Source organism: Saccopteryx bilineata, chromosome 5 (genome assembly GCF_036850765.1).
Source record: "Saccopteryx bilineata isolate mSacBil1 chromosome 5, mSacBil1_pri_phased_curated, whole genome shotgun sequence".
Taxonomy (NCBI): Eukaryota; Metazoa; Chordata; class Mammalia; order Chiroptera; family Emballonuridae; genus Saccopteryx; species Saccopteryx bilineata.
Window position 1 is genome coordinate 201,625,013 of NC_089494.1, and position 22,243 is coordinate 201,647,255.

Genomic DNA, 22,243 nt, shown 5'->3' on the forward strand with positions numbered 1-22,243 from the left:
CTTTTTGAATGCTGGACATTTTTGTATTTTTATAAATATTTTTGTGCTTTATTTTGGAATGCAGTTAAGTTACTTAAGAACAGTTTGTTCCTTCCAGATCTTATTTTAAAGATTTTTTTAGGGTTACCCAGAAGTGGATTTTGTTAGGGCTAATTATTCCCCACTTCTGAGGCAACACTGTTCTGAGTACCCTACCACATGACCCATGCACCACGATGTTTCCCTGTCTGCCATCTGGGAACAGGCACCATTCCTAGTACTAGGTGAACTCTAGGGTGTTGTTCTTTATAATCCTTTCAGTTGGTTCTTTTCCTAGACTCAGGTGTTTTCTCACATTTATGCACAAATCAATACCCTGCTCATTTTTTTTTTAAAAGAGAGATCCTCTGCAGACTTCTGGAGTTCTTGCTCTGTGAAAGTCTCTCTGTTTGGTACTTGTATATAAACTCGAGTGGCCTTGGTGTCTCCAGGTTCTCAGCTTTATCTTTTCACCCAGGGAGTCAGCTGGACTCGCCCTGGGTTTCCTTCCCTGGGCTGAAACCTGGAGACTCTCAGGGCAGTGTCCTGGCACAAATATAGACCTTACCTCATTTGTTTCTGTCTCTCAGAATCACTATTTTTTACTGGCTGTTATCCAGTGTCTTCTTGAGAACCATGGTTTTATGTATTTTGTTTTTTGTTAGTTTGTTTTTGGTGGTTTTATGCAGGAGGGTAAATCTGGAATCTGTTACTTTCAATACTCTTATTATAATTGGAGAATAATTATATGCTAAAGTATGTGCAAGATACCATAAGTATAACTGTAGGAATTAAGTAGAAGTAATTTCCTTAGTGATAGGAAAAAGATACATGGAAGAAAGGAACTGATATTTGAAAATTAAGTAAGATTTTGATATAGACAATATAAGTATCATATCCCTGCAGTCAGAGATAGTCCACCTCTCTTCACAAGAGAACAATGGAGACATGGGTGAGCAAAACCATTGTTCTTGGCTATTTTAAGGGACCAGTCTACATAGGAATTGTTTTGGAGCTTATCCATGTCTTTTAGATTGAAATTATTAAGAAACACAGTAAAATGTAAAGTTTGCACATTTGGGAATATGTTTTTTATTAATACTTGGTTTTAATTTCCAACTTTGAGTTATTTTACTATATGAGTTTTTATTGTAAATAACAAACAAATGTTAAATAAATGGGTTTTGGAATCAAGCAGATCCTGATTAAAATCCTGTCTCTGTCATTTATTAGCTGTGTGTTTCCTTAGACCACTTATTTCTCTTAGTTTCAATTTCCTCATTTTAAAATAGGGATAATGATAGTTGTTATCAGAATTAAGTGACATCATTCATATAAAGTACTTGGAACATAGCCTGGCACATATTGAACCCTTAAACGTTGGTTGCCATTACATGTTATACTGTACTATGAAGGTGGAATAGCAATTGCATTAAAATATTTTGTAGTATTCAGCCTTCTGACATAAAACTCTTCATTTGTTTTCTCGTGGACTCTTACATAGCTAAAAAAAACCCTATACTTAAGTATAATATTGCACTGTTTATTTCTTAAGTTTCATTTTATTTAGTGTCTTAGTCTGTGCCCACATGATAACAATCATTTGGATAAACATTGAAAAAAACATTAGATTTGGACAACTGGGTTCACATCAATGGCCATGCTGGATTGACCAGATGACCTTGACTGAGTTAACTATATTCATGTGTCCTCTTCTCAACTTGTTATCTGGATCATTTTTTTTTCCCCTGTTATCCCTGACCTGTTCAAGTTAGCATATCCTTCCAGCAGTTTAGCCTTCATGGGTTTTGTTCTGGAAGGGACCTTTGACTGGTCAGCTTTGAGAGTTTGTAGGAAGAACCACGCTCCCCCAGCCCCTTCAGACCTTACTGAGAACCTCTTGCACTACAAATGGGACTGCATTGAGTTCTGAGTCCCACCAATATCCTCACATTATACCATTGTTTACTTATTGGCAGTTTGGGTGCTTTTCTGTTCTCAGATCCATCATTTGCTCCTTTCTCTTTCCTCCTCCATGGCTGGGGATACCACCAGGGCTTGTAGCTGCTGGTGGTTTATCCCCATCTGCTCATATCTTCAGGCTCCTGGGAAAATCTTACTATTTAATTGTCACCATTTGATGTAACTATTCATGAGTTTTTGGTTTTGTATCCTAGTTGTTCTGTGTTTTTTTTTTTTTATGGGGGTACTTGGGGAGATTTAAATACTAGATTGTGGCTGCCATCATATTCCCAGAGTTCCTCCCTGATTAATCTTTTTTTCACATTTATCTCTCTATTTGAGATAGAGCTAACAGTTTTCCAGAAGCTTTGACCTAAAGGTTAATGAAATGGAAACTAGATAGTGATAAAAGAAACTAGTTTAGCTAGAGGTAGTGTGCTAGTAGGATTCTTTTAATGTAGACATTTAAATTTTCTGGATGTTTGTGGCTTAGGATCCATTACTTTTCTATTATTTAATTTGCAAATATGATGTCAATATAGATATCATTTTTATGTATTTTAGGTATGCCATGATTCCATTTCTGTTCTCCTATCCTATAAGTATAAATATTACTAAAAAAATTTTTTTGACATAGCACCATTAATTTAGAATTCAGGTGTTGGCCCTACTCCCTACTACCAGATTGCAAAGGAATTTTACTTTTTGCAATATTGAACACTTTTTTTTAAGTCTTCTTGGTGAGCTGGGATTGCTTTCTTTTCTTTCCCTTACCTTTTGTTTTTCTTGGTACTAAAAATCATTCAGGTTAGAAATGTAAGAGGTGAAAAGCTTTTTAGGTTTTTCATTGGCTTTAAACCTAGAGAGACTCAATTAAAGCAATCCAATTTCTTTTGGAACTTTGCCTCTTTTTTTGAGGAAATTAATCACTGCAGAAATAAACATGTCATCTGGTCATTTGAAACCTTATGGATTTTTGTTCAAGTTTAAAATTGATTAGAAGCAGTGTTGGTAGTGGTCTGGGGTGAGTGAGAAGGGAAGGAAGTAGAATTAATTATCCCCCAAGTCTATTACACTCCGAGGACATTTTCTGCAGAATCATTATCACAAGTGTATTGTTAGACTTCACCATGTGTGTATTAGCTGAGTGTATTAGCAGTTTTACCTGATTCACAGGAGAGGAAAATAGGAATCTGTCAAATTCTTGAAAGTCCAGGAAGATACAATTAATCCCCAACTTCTTCCTTGTGTTCTGTCTTCTGTTATAGGAATAGCTGAGCTTCTAACAGCAGTAATCATTAATGACCAACCTTTTTCCTTATAATAACAATTTTTACTTAATTTCTGGAGAGATTTAGAAAGCTCTCATTTTGGAAACTAAAAATTACTACTGATCAGACACATTTAAAAAAAATTAGAGAGAGAGGAAAAAAGAGAAAGAGAGTGAGAGAGACAGAAACATTGATCTGTTTCTATATGTGCCCTGATGGGGTACCCAACTGGCAACCTTTGTGTGTCTGGATGATGCTCTAACCAACCAAGCTATCTGGCTAGGGTTGATCACACACATTTTTGTGTACAAGTGAAGTCCAATGTATGTGGATGATTTATAGCAAGGAGAGGTTTTCTCCTCATCTCACCTCATCTCTCTGTCCCTAATACATCCCATCTGCTCCTCTCTTGAGTCTTGTGTGTAGTACCTAGTTCATGACTGTTTAATTCCCAGTTGCCCACTCTTGCTAGGCCATTGTCTGCTGTCTGAAAAGCCTCCCAGAATCACCTCCCAACTCAATTCCTGCAGGAAGTTTTCACCTACTGAATGATATTTATTCCCTCTGATGATGCCATTGGGACAATATCTCCTCCTTGATTTGAATAAGAATGCTTCTCACTGCAGTTAATATAGTTTCTAGTCCAAATTGAGCTCTCAATAAATGACTACCATAGTTCCCCCATTTTCCTGGTTTTCCCCTTTTCCATGACTTCAGTTACCTGTGGTCAAAAACAGTCTGATAATTACATGGAAAATATCAGAAAAAAAAATTTATAAGTTTCAAATTGAGTACCAGTCGGAGTAGTGTGATGAAATCTCATGTAATTACGCTTCATCTCAGCCAGAGCTGTGAATCATCTCTCTGTCCAGTGACTCCATGCTGTATAATTTACCTGCCTGTTAATTACCTCATAGCTGACTTGGTTATCAGACCTACTGTCACAATATTACTCTGCTTGTGTTAAAGAAATCCTTGTTTTACTTAATAATTATCCTAAAGCACAAGAGAAGTAATACTGGCAATTCAGATATGCCAAAGAGAAGCCATAAAGTGTTTCCTTTAGGTGAAAAGATGAGTACAGTACAATAAGATGTTTAGAGAGAGACCATATACACATAACTTTTATTACAATATATTACAGTATATTGTTATAATTGTTCTATATTACTTTAAGTTATTGAGTTAATCTGGTACTATGGCCATTTTATAAATTAAGCTTTATTGCAAATATGCATAGGAAAAACAGTATATATGAGGTTCAGTACATTCACTATCTCAGGCATTCACTGGAGGTATTGCCTGTGGATAAGGTGGTTGAGTGTATTAACTAGCCTATCACCTTTCTTTTTAGGAAAACCAGTAAAGAAGCCTCATGTATCAAAAATCTGTATTTTTCAGGTTTAGAGTGTTTAAGAATACAACAATATTCTATGAAAATAAAAGGAGGAGGAGTTTAGATGAACTGGGTTTTATACTAGTATTTGGTTATTTGTGTAATAATAACTATAAATGTTTTTTCAATTATAAAAATAGCTACTCCGTATTACTGTGTACCAGGCACTCTGCTAGAAACCTGGATTATTTTATGTAATCCTCCTAATACTAGGAGGCATGTATTCTTGTTATACAGAATGGGGCAAAAGTATGTTTACAGTTTATATGGAAAATAATATGAAGTGTAATGGTGGTGTGAGAGATATTTCTGATCTCTCCCCTTGACATTTCAACAAGTTGAACAACTTTAATTCAGTGAAGGAACTCCAGCTGGGCTCACAAGTATGCCTGAAAGATCCATGTACTGAATGGTTTTTTTTTTTAATTAAAATTCTTAACGATACCACTATCAAATGCCATCAAGGAAGAAGAAATTGAATACCATGGCTATACAAGATCAGAAACATAGTTCAGAAACAAAATGAAAAACCTCCAGAAAAAAATCTCAATCACATGGAAATCTTGGAGTTAAATAATAGAGAATTCAAAATTAAAGTTCTGAAAATACCCAATGAGATGCAAAAAGATACCAATAGGCAACTTAATGAGCTGAGAAAACAAATTAATGAACAAAATAAATATCTCACCAAGAAGATTGAAAATTTAAAAATAGAGATGAAGAACTTAATACATGAATTAAAGACTGAGGTAGCAAGTTTAGTTAATAGAACAAGCCAGATGGAGGAAAGAATCAGTGACATTGAGGACAGGTAACTAGAGATACTACAGAGAGAAGAGGAGAGAGACTTATGAATTAACAAAACTGGGAGAGATCTACAAGAATTTTCTGACTCCATCACAAAGAACAATATAAAAATAATGGGTATATCATAAGAAGAAAAGAGAAAGAAGGGAATAGAGAGCCTATTCAAATGAATAATTGATGAGAATTTCCAAAGCCTATGGAAAGAGTTGGAGCCTCGAATCTAAGAAGCAAACAGAACACCAGGTTACCACAACCCAAACAGCTCCAAGGCACATCAGCATAAAATTGTCAAAAATCAATTACAAAGAAAGAATCCTCAAGGCAGCTAGGGAAAAGAAGAACATAACATATAAAGGAAAGCCTATTAGGTTATTGTCAGACTTCCTAGCATATACTCTACAAGCCAGAAGAGAGTGGACTCAACATTCAAAGTACTAAAAGAGGAATTGCAAGTGAAGAATACTATATCCATCAAAGTTATCCTTCAAATATGCAGGAGAAATAAAAACTTTTCCAGGCATACAAAAGCTGAGGGAATTTATCATCAGAAAACCCCCACTGCAGGAAATACTGAAGAGTTATTCGACCAGATACAAAGAAAAGAACAAATCAAAACTACAAGTAAAAGCTCCAAAAAGGTCACAATAAAAGCAAGAATAATCTGTGACAGCAATAACATAAAAGGGGAGAGGATAAATATCTACAGTAACAAAGGAGTATAGGATGCAGAAGCACGCATAAGAGAAAGGTCTCTTGTATAAATACATATGAACATTTTTCTCTTAATAACCTAATGATAATAACCCATGAAAAAGCCACTACTAAAACACACAGCTTAAAAAAGGAAGAAACGCAGAAAGAAGTATAGAATACCACCAAAAAAAAAAAAAAAACCTGACAAAAAAAAAAACAAAACAAAACAGAGCTACCAAAAAACAAAACATAAAGTGGCTATAGGAAATCCTCAAGTGTTAATAATTACCCTAAATTTAGTGGTCAGCAAATTCATTAGTCAACAGAGTCAAATATCAACAGTACAAGAATTGAAATTTCTTTTAAGAGCCAAATTTTTTAAACTTAAACTATATAGGTAGGTACATTGTTATTAACTTAATTAGGGTTCTCTTAAGCTGGCCTTTGCTAAAAACATCCTCAATCTGAGAGCCACATGTGGCTTGCGTGCCATGGTTTGCTGACCACTGCCCTAAATGTAAATGAGCTGAACTCATCAATAAAGAGGCACAGAGTAGCATATTGGATCAAAAAGCCAAATCTAACCATATGCTGCATTTAAGAGACACATCTAAGCTGCAAGACAAAAGTAGTTTCAAAGTGAAAGGTTGGAAAATGATTCTCTAAGCAAATAATATAGAAAGAAAAACAGGTGTAGACAACAAAGGCAACCAAAACAAAAATGGACATTCCATAGTGATAAAGGAGACATTGTATCAAGAAGACATAATATAAATACTTCTTAATAAAAAATATATGCACCGAACCAGGGAGCACCAAAACATATAAGACACCTACTAACTGATCTAAAATTAGAAGCAGACAAAAACACAATCATACTTGGAGATTTTAACACATCATTATTGGTTTAGATAGATCATCCAGACAGAAAATCAATAAAAAATTTTAGCCTTAAAGGACATTCTGGACCAAATGGACATAATAGATATTTATAGGACATTTCATCCCCAAACATCAGATTATACATTCTTCTCCAGTATGCATGGAACATTCTCAAGGATAGACCATATGATTGGGCCACAAAACTAACAACAAATTCAGGAAGATTGAAATTATACCACACATATTTTCTGATCTTATGACTTTGAAATTAGAATCCAAATGTAAAAAGGAAGTAAAGAAACCCAACAAACATGGAAATTAAACAATATAGTTCTAAAATATGACTGGGTCAAAGAAGAAATTAAAGCAGACATCAAAAGATTTATATAGACAAATGAAAATGACAACACAACATATCAATGTTTCTGAGGTGCAGCAAAAGCAGTAATAAGAGGGGAGTTTATAACATTACAGGCTTATATCAAGAAACAAGAGTAATCCCAGGTAAACTACCTAACTTTATACCTTAAGGAACAAGAAAAAGAAGAACAAAGGCAACCCAAAACCAGCAGAAGAATGGAAATAGTAAAACATAGAGCAGAACTAAATGAATTAGAGAACAAAAAACACTAGAAAAATTAATATAACAAAGAGCTGCTTCTTTGAAAAGATCAATAAAATGGAAAGACCATGGGCTAGACTGGCTAAGGAAAAAAGAGGAAGGACTCACATAAACAAAATCTGAAATGAAAGAGAAGAAATTACCACAGACATCAAAGATATACAAAAGGTCATAGTAGAATATTATGAAAGATTATATCCCAACAAATTCAATAACCTGGATAAATTCCTAGAACAATACACAAATCTTTCTAGACTTAGTCACAAAGAAGAAGAAAATCTAAATAGACCTATAAGCAGGGAGGAAATAGAAACAACTATCAATAACTTCTCCCAAAACAAAAATTCAGGACCAGATAGCTACATTAGTGAATTCTACCATATATTCAAAAATTTGGTACCTATCTTTCTTAAAGTTTTCCAAAAAATAGAAGAAGCAATACTCCCGAACACATTTAAGGAAGCCAACATAACCCTTATACCAAAACCTGACTAGGACAACACAAAAAAAGAAAGCTACTGGCCAGTATCTTTAATGAATACAGATGCAAAAATCCTAAACAAAATACTAGCAAATGAAGTACAACATCATTTAAAAAAATACATCATGATCAAGTAGGATTCATTCTAGGAGCACAAGGATGGTTCAATACAGAAATTGATCAACATAATACACCACATCAAAAAAACAAAGAACAAAAATCATATGATCTTATCAATAGATGTAGAAAAGATATTCGATAAGACACAAATCCCTTTATGTTTAAAACACTCCATAAATTCGGAATAGAAGGAAAGTACCTCAACATATAATATTAAAGGCCATATATGACAAACCATTAGCCAATATTTTACTAAATGGTGAGAAAATGAAGGCTTTTCTCCTAAAATCAGGAACAAGACAAAGCTGCCCACTCTTTCCACTGTTATTCAATATAGTTGTCAAGTGTTAGCCAGAGTGATCAAGCAAGAGAAAGAAGAATAAAAGATATCACTTTTTGCAAATGACATTATCCTGTATATAGAAAACCCCAAGACTCCACCAAAAATCTACTAGAAATCATAAACCAATACAGTAAACTTGTAGGGTACAAAATAAATATAAAAGTCTGCTGCTTTCCTATATGCCAATTGGAAAATGAACTAAAAAAACAAACCCAACAATTTCTTTTATTATTATTAGTTTTTATTTTTATTTTTTTGTATTTTTTTTTCTGAAGCTGGAAACAGGGAGGCAGTCAGACAGACTCCCGTATGCGCCCGACCGGGATCCACCCGGCACGCCCACCAGGGGGCGATGCTCTGCCCATCCGGGGTGTTGCTCTGTCACGACCAGAGCCACTCCAGTGCCTGGGGCAGAGGCCAAGGAGCCATCCCCAGCGCCCGGGCCATCTTTTGCTCCAATGGAGCCTCGGCTGCGGGAGGGGAAGAGAGAGACAGAGAGGAAGGAGAGGGGAGGGGTGGAGAAGCAGATGAGTGCTTCTCCTATGTGCCTTGGCCGAGAATCAAACCCAGGACTCCCGCACGCCAGGCCAATGCTCTACCACTGAGCCAACTGGCCAGGGCCAACAATTTCTTTTATAATTGCAACAAAATAAAATTAAAATACCTAGTAATAAACTTAACAAAGGATGTGAAGGACCTATATACTGAAAACTACAAAACATTATTGAAGGAAATTGAAAAAGACACAGTGAAATGGAAAAATAATCCATGTTCATGGATTGGAAGAATCAACATAGTTAAAATGACCATATTACTCAAAGCAATATACAAATTTAATGCAACCCCCATCAAAATCCCAATGTGATTTTTTAAAGAACTAGAACAAGAAATTACCAGGTTTGTATGGAACCATAAGAAACCCCAAAAAGCTAAAGCAATCCTGAGTAAAAAAAATGAAGCTAGAGATATCACACTACCTGACTTCAAATTATACTATAGAGCCACAATAATCAAAACAACATGGTATTGACAGAAAAACAGACATACAGACTAGTGGGACAGAATTGAGAGCCCAAAAATAAAACCACATATATATGGACAAATTGTTTTTGACAAAGGGGCCAAAAACACACAATGGAGAAAAGAAAGCCTCTTTAATAAATGGTGCTGTTCAGTGGCCAGGACATGGAAACAACCAAAAAGCCCATCAGTAGATGACTGGATAAAGAAGATGTGGCACATATACACTATGGAATACTACTCAGCCATAAGAAATGATGACATCGGAACATTTACAGCAAAATGGTGGGATCTTGATAACATGATACGAAGCGAAATAAGTAAATCAGAAAAAAACAGGAACTGTATTATTCCATACGTAGGTGGGACATAATAGTGAAACTAAGAGATATTGATAAGAGTGTGGTGGTTACGGGGGGGAGGGGAGAATGGGAGAGAAATAGGGGGTGGGGAGGGGCACAAAGAAAACAAGATAGAAGGTGACAGAGGACAATCTGACTTTGGGTGGTGGATATGCAACATAATTGAACGACAAGATAACCTGGACTTGTTATCTTTGAATATATGTATCCTGATTTATTGATGTCACCCCATTAAAAAAATAAAATTATTAAAAAAACAACAACAAAAAAAACCCAATATAACTTGCTGCCCAACTGCCACAGGGACCAGCATGGCAGTAACTACTAGAAAAAAAAAAAATAAATGGTGCTGAGAAAATTGTAAAACCACATGCAAAAGAATGAAACTTGAGCACAGTTTGTCCCCCTGCACAAAAATTAATTCAAAGTGGATCAAACACCTAAATATAAGATCTGAAACAATAAATTACATATAAGAAAACATAGGTACTAGGCTCATGGACCTTGGTCATACAGAACAATTTATGAGTTTGACCCCAAAGGCAAGGGAAATAAAGGCAAAAATAAATGAATGGGACTATATCGAACTAAAAAGTTTCTGCACAGCAAAAGAAATTGACAACAAAATAAATAGGCAGCCAACTAAATGGGAGATGATATTTGCAAATAACAGCTCTGATAAAAGGTTAATATCCAAAATATATAAAGAACTCACAAATCTCAGCAACAAACAAGCAAACAATCCAATTAAAAAATGGACCAAGGACCTGAACAAACACTTCTCTCAAGAGGACATACAAATGGCCAACAAATATATGAAAAGATACTCCTCTTCATTAGCTATTTGAGAAATGCAAATCAAAACTATCTGTTAGATTGGCCATTATCAATAAGACAGGTAATAAAAAGTGTTGGAGAGGCTGTGGAGAGAAAGGAACCCTCATTCACTACTGGTGGGAATGCAAATTCATACAGCCATTATGAGAGAAAGTATAGTGGTTTCTCAAAAAATTAAGAATAGAATTACTATACTATATGACCCAGCAATCCTTTTCTGGGTATCTACCCCCAAAACTCGAAAACATTGGTACATAAAGACACATGCACTCCCATGTTCATTGCAGCATTATTCACAGTGGCCAAGACATGGAAACAACCTAAGTGTCCCTCTATAGAGGATTGGATAAAAAAGATGTGGTACATATGTATATATACAATGGAATACTACTCAGCCGTGAGAAATGATGACATAGTGACATTTATGACAACATGGTTGAACCTTGAGAACATTATACTGAGTGAAATAAGTAAATCAGAAAAAGCTAAGAACTGTATGATTTTACAAATAGATGGGATATAAAAGTGAGATTCATGGACATCGATAAAAGTGAAGTGATTACCAGGGGAAAGGGGATGTAGGGGAGGGGGACAGGAAAGAGGATGGGGAAGGGTGTAAAGAGGGACAAAGATAAGGTGACAGAAAATTATTTGACTTTGGGTGATGGGTATACAACATAATCAACAGTTCAAGTGTATAGAAATATTTACCTGAAAGCTATGTATTCTTATTGATCAGTATCACTGTGTTGAGGTTAATTTTCTAAACAAAATTTAAAAATTAAAAAAAGAAAATAATAATTTTACAAGAATGAACTCTGTGTTTTGAGTACTCACAACTGTAAACCAACTTTTGCCCCACCCTGTATTTATTACAGGTGGTGACCTTAATGCTAAGCTGGGTAATTTGCCCAAGCTCACCCAGATAATAAATCGTAGAGATGTGTCTTTATTACAAGCAATTTGCATCTAGAACTTATGTTTTTAACCACTCCATTCAACTAATGCCAAAAATAAGGACTTGGTGAATTAATTTTTTACCATACTGAAGCAGATTTCAACAGTCCAGAGCAGAGTTTACAAAACTTTTCCCAGACAACCTGCACCAGAATCACAATCTAGTGTAACCGAGTCACTAAGCATCGCATGTGGTATGTAATTATCAACATAAGAAACTTGCAAACCTGTAAGAATTTTTATGATTTTATTTTAGCCAAAGTGTGGATATTGGTGGGATTCAGCCAGTTCGCACTGGTTCAGTGAAACTGATAACCTGACTTTTGTTGAATTCAGCAAACTAGTTGTTAAAATGGTCCTTGTAAACAGGGTTCTCTCTAAGGTGGGTGCCTGGGCATCTGCCCAATATATTGTAGAAATCACAAATTTACATTTCTTACTCTTTTTTAACGTGTAACTGCACAACAGCATATTCTAAGCACCTGTAGTAATGTTCATTCTGTCCATATGTGAAAAAAAATTGCAAGTGAGGACGCCAATCAAGAAGCAATATGGAAATATCTTAACTATTTTATTGGCTTTTGTCAGGTATTATTTAATATTTTTTCATTAATATTTTAAAGCTCTTATAATATAGTTTTGCATACCTCTTTTATTGTTCTTATTTAAGTATTAAATGCATGAAATAATAAACTACCTTTTGGCATCTTTTTTTATACTTAAAACAGTCACTAGGGCAGGTTGTTAAATTATTTGAATCCTACCACTGACTGTTGAAAATGTTAGGAAGCAAAGTCTCAATGGATTGAGAAAATGCTGTGGAAAATGGCAGTTTTACCACTTATTTTATACATTAGAATCAAGTGGAAGAGTAGGGGGGTTACAGGAAATTGATTGGAAATAGATTATGGAGGTGGGAGAAAGCAAAGTGGGGAAATCTCTGGGAATGGATAAAAAGAAAAAATGTATACATTATAGTGAAACTTCTTTTCGTTGGCAGGCATAAGGTAGTTAATTAATTGGTAATAATAATAATGAGGGGATTTGTTGGTTTCTGCTCTGGTGGGATGCTGCCCTGAGGGGGGCAGGAAAAAAAGATTAACCTTCCATTTCAAAGGCATGTTACCGGGTATGTTATTGTAGATGCGAAAGATAACAGACTGGCTCAAATACAGTAAGCCATTGGTTCTCAAACTCTTTGAAGTCGGGCACATTTAAAATCCTATAAATAATTGTAGGCGCACTATATATAAATTTCTGAGAAATATGTTATAATAAGTAAGTCAAATATTAAAGAAAAAAAAATAAAGACCAAGCGTGCTTTTATAGTAATTAAATATGACAAAATTAAATTTATTCTGACATTAAAAAACATTTTTATGTTACATTTTTTGAGTTATTCTTTTTAGAATTCATAAAAAAGAGGGGTTAAAAAATAAAAAATGACAAAAAAGTTATCTTTTTATATATATAGATACATTCTTAGTAAGATTTAGTAAATTTGGCAGGTCCTGGCACAAATGTGTTAAGTTTTTTTATTTTTGTGTTTATGAGAAACATGAGCGTGATGTGTCAATGTTTGGGCAATATTTGAAAGGCAAACTCTCATTTCCTTGTCAATACATTGAAGAATTCCTCTTTTTTTTTTTTTTACTTGTAATTGTGTTGAGGGTAGAAAATCCTAATTCACATAAATAGGATGTTGAAAATTGTAGTAAAATGTTCAAAGCTTTTTTAGATATTGCCACATATTTTTCTTTTATAGAAATCCAAAAGGCTTCAAGAGGCAATTCCTTATGTTGAATCATCAAATCAAAACCCCCACCATACATATCATCTTAACTTGATACCAAACAAAGGATAGAAGAAACTTGCCTCCGGTCTTTCCAGGGAACATGGGGGGTAGTGTAAACAATCCAGCACCACAGCTTAACAGCCTTTTGCAACCTAATCAGGCAAGTGAGGTGGGGGTTGGGCAGACTGTCAGTTTACAGCCAATTCCCCACACCTCTGTTCCCCAAAAATCTAAACTCCAAAAACCTTGTTGGTTCTTTGGTCCCCAACAGGCACATATTTCTCTGGAATACCATAGGCGCATCTGCAAATCTTCTAGGGCACACCAGTGTACCCTGGTGCATCCTTTGAAAATCACTGTGGTAAGCATTGACCTTTGTTAGGAAAAAATATTTCTCTAGGACATGATTATCCACCACGAATTGCTTTTAGTTAAAAAGTTTGAATTTCTCACCATCCTGTGTGGTTATTTTGGGTTTCTTGAGTTTATAAGGCCATCGTGCAGGCCTCCCTTGAGTTTGTCAGGCTCAGCATGTGGCCCATTTTTCATCCATATAATCTAAGTGCAGCTTTGGTTTTTCCACCATTACCCTGGTTTTATTCAGGGGGCCACTCCACACTGGTCCTTGCTTTAGAAGCTTTTCTTGGGCAAAACATAAAACAATTTTGAGGGCTGTTTTCTCATTTGTGTGGCCCATCTTGTCTGAGGAAAAGCCACATATATCTCTAGCCCCTATGAATTCTGGAGAAAGACTGCTTTTAGCCCACCCACCATTCAATGCCATCTCTTCTATAAAGTCTGTATATGAAGGCGTGGGTGTTTGAGTGTATTTTCTTTTGGTTTCTATGGTGTTGGTGCCTGTGCAGGATATCTTCATTTTGCCCCTGCAGACCTGTTTTCTGTTTCTATCCATTCACTTAAATGGCCAAAAAGGTTGACCTATATAGACTTCTCCAATGGGCTCCCATGCCTTCTAGATTCCTGTTGAGTTTAGTCTATTGGGAGTATCGGAAGAAGCCAGCAGGAAGGAAGCATAAGGCTGGGTTAGTGATTCTCTGGCTTCCTTTCTCCTGGATTTTCTTGGCTGATTGCATCCCTGAGCAGAGGCCTACAGCGTTTGTCAAGCAGCATCTCCACCCAACTCCACCCTCTGATTCTCATAACACTCTTCTCTTGTCCTTAGGGATGCAAAGAGGACCCTTGCTGCTACTAGACCTGGGACACTGCATTACCTGTTGTGATTTCCCTACACTGGATCCCCACCTTTTGTAAATACTCTATTACAGTGGTCCCCAACCCCCGGGCCACAGACCAGTACCGGTTTGTGGGCCATTTGGTACCGGTCTGCAGACAAAGAATAAATAACTTACATTATTTCCGTTTTATTTATATTTAAGTCTGAACGATGTTTTATTTTTAAAAAATGACCAGATCCCCTCTGTTATATCCATCTAAGACTCACTCTTGATGCTTGTCTTGATCACGTGATACATTTATCTGTCCCACCCTAAAGGCTGGTCTGTGAAAATATTTTCTGACATTAAACCAGTCCGTGGCCCAAAAAAGGTTGGGGACCACTGCTCTATTACACTTCTTCACGTTACTCAGTTTTAGTGTGCTGTCTGTTTCCTGCTGGGCTCTTATCTAATATGGCATCTTAGTTGAAACTGACATAGAGGGGCTGCCATTTTAACATCCTGTTATGTACATTAATAATGCAGATTCCTTCTTGGGAAAAGTGTCTGTTCGGGTCCTCTGCCCATTTTTTTTCCCCTCTGCCCATTTTTTAATTGAACTGTTTGTATTTTGTGTGGAGATGTATGTGGTTTTAAATGTATTTTGAGTATTAACCCCTTATCAGAGATATTGTTTGCAATATTTTCTCCCATTTAGTTGGATATTTTTTTGTTTTGTTGATGAATTTTTTTATTTCCCCATGCAGAAGTTTTTTAGTTTGGTAGAGTCCCATTTATTTATTTTTGCTTTAACTTCCTTGATCTTGTTTTTTTTTGTGTGTATTTTTCTGAAGTTGGAATTAGGGAAGCAGTCAGACAGACTCCCACATGTGCCCAACTGGGATCCACCCGGCATGCCCACCAGGGGGTGATGCTCCGCCCATCTGGGCCGTTGCTTTGTTGCAACCAGAGCCATTCTAGCGCCTGAGGCAGAGACCATAGAGCCATCCTCAGCACCCAGGCCAACTTTGCTCCAATAGAGCCTTGGCTGCGGGAGGGGAAGAGAGAGACAGAGAGGAAGGAGAGGGGGAGGGTTGGAGAACAGATGATCGCTTCTCCTGTGTGCCCTGGCCAGGAATCGAACCTGGAACTCCTGCATGCAAGGCCGACACTCTACCACTGAGCCAACCAGCCAGGGCCTAGAACAACATTTTTTAAATGAAGATTTTTAGAATTGCTTTTAATAAGGATGTGGAAGCATAATAATGTACTACCTAATATGTTTATATCCTAATCCCTGGAACCTGTGAATGTATAAGGTTACATGGTTAAGAGGAATTAAAATTGCAAATGAAATTAAAGTTTCCAATCAGATTTTCTTGACCTGTCAAAATTATACTAGAATATCTAGGTGTTCTCGATAGGATCACAAGGGATATTCACCATGGAAGAGGGAAACAGAAGTCAGAGTGATGTGATCCAGGAAAGACTTGACCTGTTGGTGGCTTTGAAGATAGAAAGGGGCCATGAACCATGAAATGTGAAATGTTCTGGGAAGGAACATAGTCCTGCTGACACCTTGATTTTAGCCCTGTGAGACTCATGGTGGACTTCTAACCTATAGATATGTAGCATAATAAATTTATATTGTTTTAATACACTCAGTTGGTGGAAATTTGTGGCAGCAACAATAGAAAAGAGGTACAAAGGGTTAAAACAAATAAGGCGAAAAAGATTTCAAATCATAAATCAATACTTTAACTGTTGTCATTCACCCTGCAAACCTTGCAGTGTGTGAAGGGTATAATTGTCATGTCTGAATGTTAGAAAAGATTTAATTCATCCTTTTGGAACTTTAGTGGGTGACATATGACTTTTTGATGTTTTAATTATGAGGTTGGCATGGGAGCAAATTATACATGGAGAGTGAGAACTGGGAACCTCATTCTAAGTCAGGGCTAAACTACCTAGAATGTAGCTGACCTTCAATAAAAGGAAGGCCAGTCCCTGAGAGACAATGTCTCCATAGTGACTCTGTTTTTGGATCTTTGGGAACCTGTAAGCCCGTCACTGTTCAGGAAAAGGAGAGAGGGCACCTGTGTCTGATTATCTTTCTTATCTTTTTATTTTCTGTGCTATTTTAGTTTTATTTCATAATTCTCATATTAAAATATTTTCATTTGCTATCATATTTTTAATTCCTAAGAACTAATTTTTAAAGTGTTTCCTTTTTATTGACTTTATTGGAGTAACACTGGTTAACAAAATTATACAGGTTTCAGGTGCACAAGTTCACAACACATCATCTGTACACTCTATTGTGTTTTCAGCACCCAAGTCGTCTCCATCTAGCACTATTTATCTCCCCACACCCTCCTCCACCTGCCCCATCCACCTCCCCCTGGCAATCACTACACTGTTATCGGTGTCCATTAGTGTTTTATTTTTAAAAGTTTTTGCTCAATCCCTTCACCACATCTATCCAGTGCCCACCACCCCCGAGAGCTGTCAGCTAGCTCTCTATCTATGAGACTGACTATATTTTGCTGTTCATTTATTTTGTTTATTAAAATCCACATGTGAGTGAAAACATAGTACTTGTCTTTTTCTGACTGGTTTATTTCACTTAACACATTGCTCTTCTGGTCCATCAATATTGTCACAAAGGGTAAGATTTCCTTTTTTTTTATGGTTGAGTAGTATTCCATTGTGTAAATATACCACAGCTTTTTTATCAACTCATCTACTGATGGACACTTGGGCTGTTTCCAGATCTTGACTATCGTAAATAATGCTGCAGTGATCATAGGGGTGCATATATTCTTTTGAATTAGTTTTGGGGTTTTTTGGGGGGATAAATTCCCAGAAATGGAAACACTGAGTCATAAGGCAGTTCTGTTTTTAATATTTATTTATTTTTATTTATTTATTCATTTTTGTTAAAGAGAGAGTGAGAGGAAAGAGATAGAACAGAGGGAGGAGCAGGAAGCATCAACTCCCATTGACCAGGCAAGCCTGGGGTTTTGAACCAACCATCTCAACATCCCAGGTCAATGCTTTCCCCAGTGCACCACCACAGGTCAGGCTGTTTTTAATTTTTTGAGGAATCTCCATACTGCTTTCACAGTGGCTGCACCAGTCTGCATCCCCACCAACAGTGCTTGAGGGTTCCCTTTTCTCCACATATTTGCTGACACTTATTGTTTGTTTATTTATTGATTAGAGCTATTCTGACTGGTGTGAAGTGATATTTCATTATGGTTTTAGTTTGTATTTCTCTGATGATTGGTGACATTGAGCATCTTTTCATATGTCTATTAGCCATCTGTATGTCCACTTTGGAGAAGTATCTATTCAGGTCCTTTGCTCATTTTTTAATTGGCTTTTTTTTTTGGTGTTAATTTGTATAAGTTCTTTAAAAGTTTGAATATTAACCCCTTATTAGATGTATCTTTAATGAATATGTTCTCCCACTTTGTGAGTTGTCTTTTCATTTTGTCATTAGTTTCCTTTGTTGTACAAAATCTTTTTAGTTTGATGCAGTCCTATTTTTTTATTTTTCTTTTGTTTCCCTTGCTTGGGGAGCAAGCAAGGCTTTTGTATGAGTCTTGACCAGGGAAGTCCAGGTTTTCAAACTGACTATCTCAGTATTCCAGGTCTATACTTTATCCATTGCACCACCACAGGTCAGGCAGTATCTTGATTGGAATTGTGTTGAATCTACACGTTCTTTTGGGTAATATGGATGTTTTAATGATGTTAATTTTTTTCTATCCATAAACATGATGTATGCTTCCACTTGTTTGTACCTTCTTCAATTTCTTTCTTCAGTGTCTTATAATTTTCCAAATATTCTTGGATAAATTTATTGCTAGGCATTTTATTTTATTTATTTTGATGCAGTTATATAAATGGGGTTGTTTTCTTAGTTTCCTTTTCTGATAATTTTTTTTCTGACAATATGCATTGGTGTATAAAAATGCAACTGATTTCTGGATATTTATTTTGAATCCTGCTAGTTTACTGAATTTATTTATCAGTTATAGTAGTTTTCTGGTGGATTCTTTTGGGTTTTCTGTATATAGTAGCATGTCATCTGGTCCCTGATACTTTTTAAAGGATATAAAGCAGTACTTTGTTAAATTCAACTGAACTAAAGAATTTATAATAGAGAATAAATTACTTAAGGGGAAACTACCTCACCCATCATGTTGCATCAGAGCTGAAGATTATCCCAGTAGTCACCTAACAATAGGGGTGCATATTGATTTTAACTGCTAATTATGTTCAGAATGTGTTCATGAGTTCAAATTTTAAATTTAAATATGTTTAATCCAAAAGTACTTCTTGAACCCTGAGTTTTAATTTAAAAAGAAAAAAATTGTAGACCATAGCAAAACAACAAATCTTAGTAGCTTATTCATCATGAACCGACTAAGAACATTTTATCATCTTTTACCATGGTAAGTCTAGCCTAGCATTTTAGAACAAGAGATCATAAATTGGGATGGTTAAGGCCAATCCAAGTAGAGTAAAACTCCTAACAAGACTCAGAATTGAAAAATTATAATGGAACTATTCAGCTATTAACATTTGATTTTTCCCTTGTTTGTCAAGGATAGTAGAGTGAAAAATAAAAACCTGATTAGAATTTAAGGACTAAAGTAAAGAAGAATCAGGGGAAAAGAGGGAAAATAGAATGAGTTTCTGTTTGGTAAAGTCCAGTACTTCAAATCTTTATCTTCCTTTCAAAGGATCCTGAAGTAAACACTGATGACAGCTTTTCTCAAAGCCAAGAATGAGTCTTGGATCAGTCTTGGTTATTTTCTTCATTTACATAAATTAAATTTGGTGGTGGTTGAGAGCCTCGAGAAATGTTTTAGGTCATTATTGATTCAGCCAGCTACCCACAGGGCTCTGTTCAGAGTAGGGTCCTGAATTGTCACACGAACAGTACATTTTCTTGGATAGTTGGACCTAACACAGGCTTTAAAATTGCTTGTTTGGAGACAGATATGCATTTTTGGCTGTCCATGAGATGTAGGAGATGAACTGAATTGACTCCTGCTTCACTCCATTCCAAACTCATGTTATAATGTTCTAGAACATTGCCAATTTATAAAAGTGCTTTTTATTGCCCTGGCTGGATAGCTCAGTTGGTTAAAGCATTGTCCTGAAGCACAGAGGTTGCCAGTTTAATCCTCAGTCAGGGCACATACAGGAATAAATCAGTGTACCTGTCTCTCTCTCTCCTCCCTTCCTCTCTCACTAAAATCAATAAATAAAATGTAAAAAAATGCTTTTTATTGAAAGCATAGCTCAATAACTTGATACCAGGTGGTGAGGAGAATCAATTTCTAAGAATCCTATGGTATATTTCTGTTTTAATGAGTAACATAATTTTAAGAAATACTATTTCAATAGACCTCTTTTACCTGTAAAATAAGATTTATGTTCAGATGCTCTTTTAATAAAGCCAAATATTTTTCCATACAAGAAAAGTAAACTAAATAGGTCTTTGTGCTCTCTCTTTAGTTTCAATACAATGAAACAGACTTAAAAAATTTTTGAACTACCTTTGTCAAATATCCAGTTAGACTATTATATTGTCAATATTTTAACCTGTAAGCATGTATTTATTAAATGTCTTAACATGTCCTAGACTACAGAAAAATGTTTTCTTGTTTAATTTTATGAAAACACCTGCCATAGTGCCTGTTACGTGATAGATACCTATTAAACTTTTTCTGGACTTCTATACCTATTTAATTTGTTGACTACCCACTGTAAATGTAAAAAAAACTTAAATATTTTAGACAAATAAAGATGAAGAAATCTTCAAATCATTAAGTAAGTTATCCACCTCACTTACCCATAGGCACAGTTGATATTTAATTAGCACTAGCTATAAATTATAAACTATTCTACTTGGTATTTACCCATTGTTCTGAGTACCATCTCTCCCAATGCCTTCAGAACCCTAGACCTCTCTATGATACAGAAATTACTGAAATAATTTTTGGTACAACAGAAGATGTCCAGGGCCAAGAGTTCATCCTGATTGACTAATATTTAGGATATACTATTGTTAAATAGCTTGATTATTACCCTTCTCCACTCACCAGGTGATCTGTGCTAGGGAGTGCAATTAAATTTTAATATTAGTTGTATACAGATTTTATTAGTACACAAATCAGTTCTTTGGAGCATTTCCCAGGCTCTCTTTCATGGAAATATTGTTCATTCACTTGAAAAATACTTATTTATTTGGTGTAGAATTTTAATATATGACTTTACATTTAAAATCTATAGGAAGGAATATCTCTATTTCCAAAACTTACTTGATTATGGAACCCCTCTTTTCCCATGTGATACCAATTAATATCAATTTATATGTGTACTAAAAGCTTAAGTATTTAGAATAGTCCTTGCTTCTTTTCATATATTTTTTAAAAATTAGCATTCTTCACTCATTTTGAATTATTCAATTCTGGCAAGGTAGAAAAGAAGAGTTGACTGTTGTTTTAGTCAGACTGGATAGATCATACTGTGGGAACACACAACTTCTAAATCTTAATAGTTTAAAATAATAGTTGGTCACACAAAGGCTGCTGTGGGTTGACATTGTCCCAGTGATTGGGCACCTTTCTCCTTATGTTGGGGAACAGGTGGAACCTATGGGGAGCCCTATATCTCTACTAAAACCATATTTCAAAAATCAGGAGTATGTGGTTTAGTATGTTGATTGTCCTTTATTTTTATTTTGTTAAATAAATATATAACAAGCTACATTATTTAAAGATTTTTTTTTAGCTTATTCATTTCAGAGAGAAGAGGGAGAGAGAGAGAGAGAAAAAAAAAAAGGGAGAGGAGCAGGAAGCATCGACTTCCATATGTGCCTTGACCAAGTAAGCCCAGGGTTTCAAACTGGTGACCTCAGCATTTCAAGTTGACACTTTATCCACTGTGCCACAACACGTCAGGCCACATGTTTTTAACTTCCCTCAAAAAATTTTTTGTTTTGCTTACCATTTCGTACATTTGCCATTGAAATGTATCAACAGGCTTTGTCCAGTCTTAGAGTGTATATAATTTTTACCATTATGTGTTAAGGTATTTAGTTCAAGTTTTTAAATATTCAATCTATACATACAGAGTTGAGAGTTTGGTTATCAGATTTCTGTGCTTTTTGGCTTCTTGTTTAGACATTGATATTATTCATTTCAATGTTTCTTATTCTTTGTGTCTATTTAGTTAATTTGTGTGTAGATATTCAATGAAGAATTCTACATTTTTTCCTAAACATCAAAGATGCTGTCTTTTACCATGATTATTTCCTAAAAATCACTTTTAAAGTGAGAAATCTTCTCTGATGATCTCTGTTGAAGAGATATTCTTGGCTTTGTTATCAAGAGGATGGTGCAAAATATAAGCACACCAATAGAACCTTATAAGAGCAGCTGAACACAGCACCCACAGTGTCTGGTCTAAATCAACTGTTA

At 35.5% G+C, this 22,243-nt stretch overlaps 1 protein-coding gene and 1 non-coding gene across 3 annotated transcripts in view; one reads left to right on the forward strand and one right to left on the reverse strand.

Moving 5' to 3' along the window:
- The window catches only part of RASGEF1B (RasGEF domain family member 1B), a 691,952-nt gene that overhangs the window by 42,373 nt on the left and 627,336 nt on the right, over window positions 1-22,243 (forward strand). The gene's annotated exons all lie outside the window — the stretch shown is intronic.
- Window positions 15,865-15,940, reverse strand: TRNAA-UGC (transfer RNA alanine (anticodon UGC)). Its single transcript has one exon. It is a non-coding gene; the product is annotated as a tRNA-Ala (tRNA).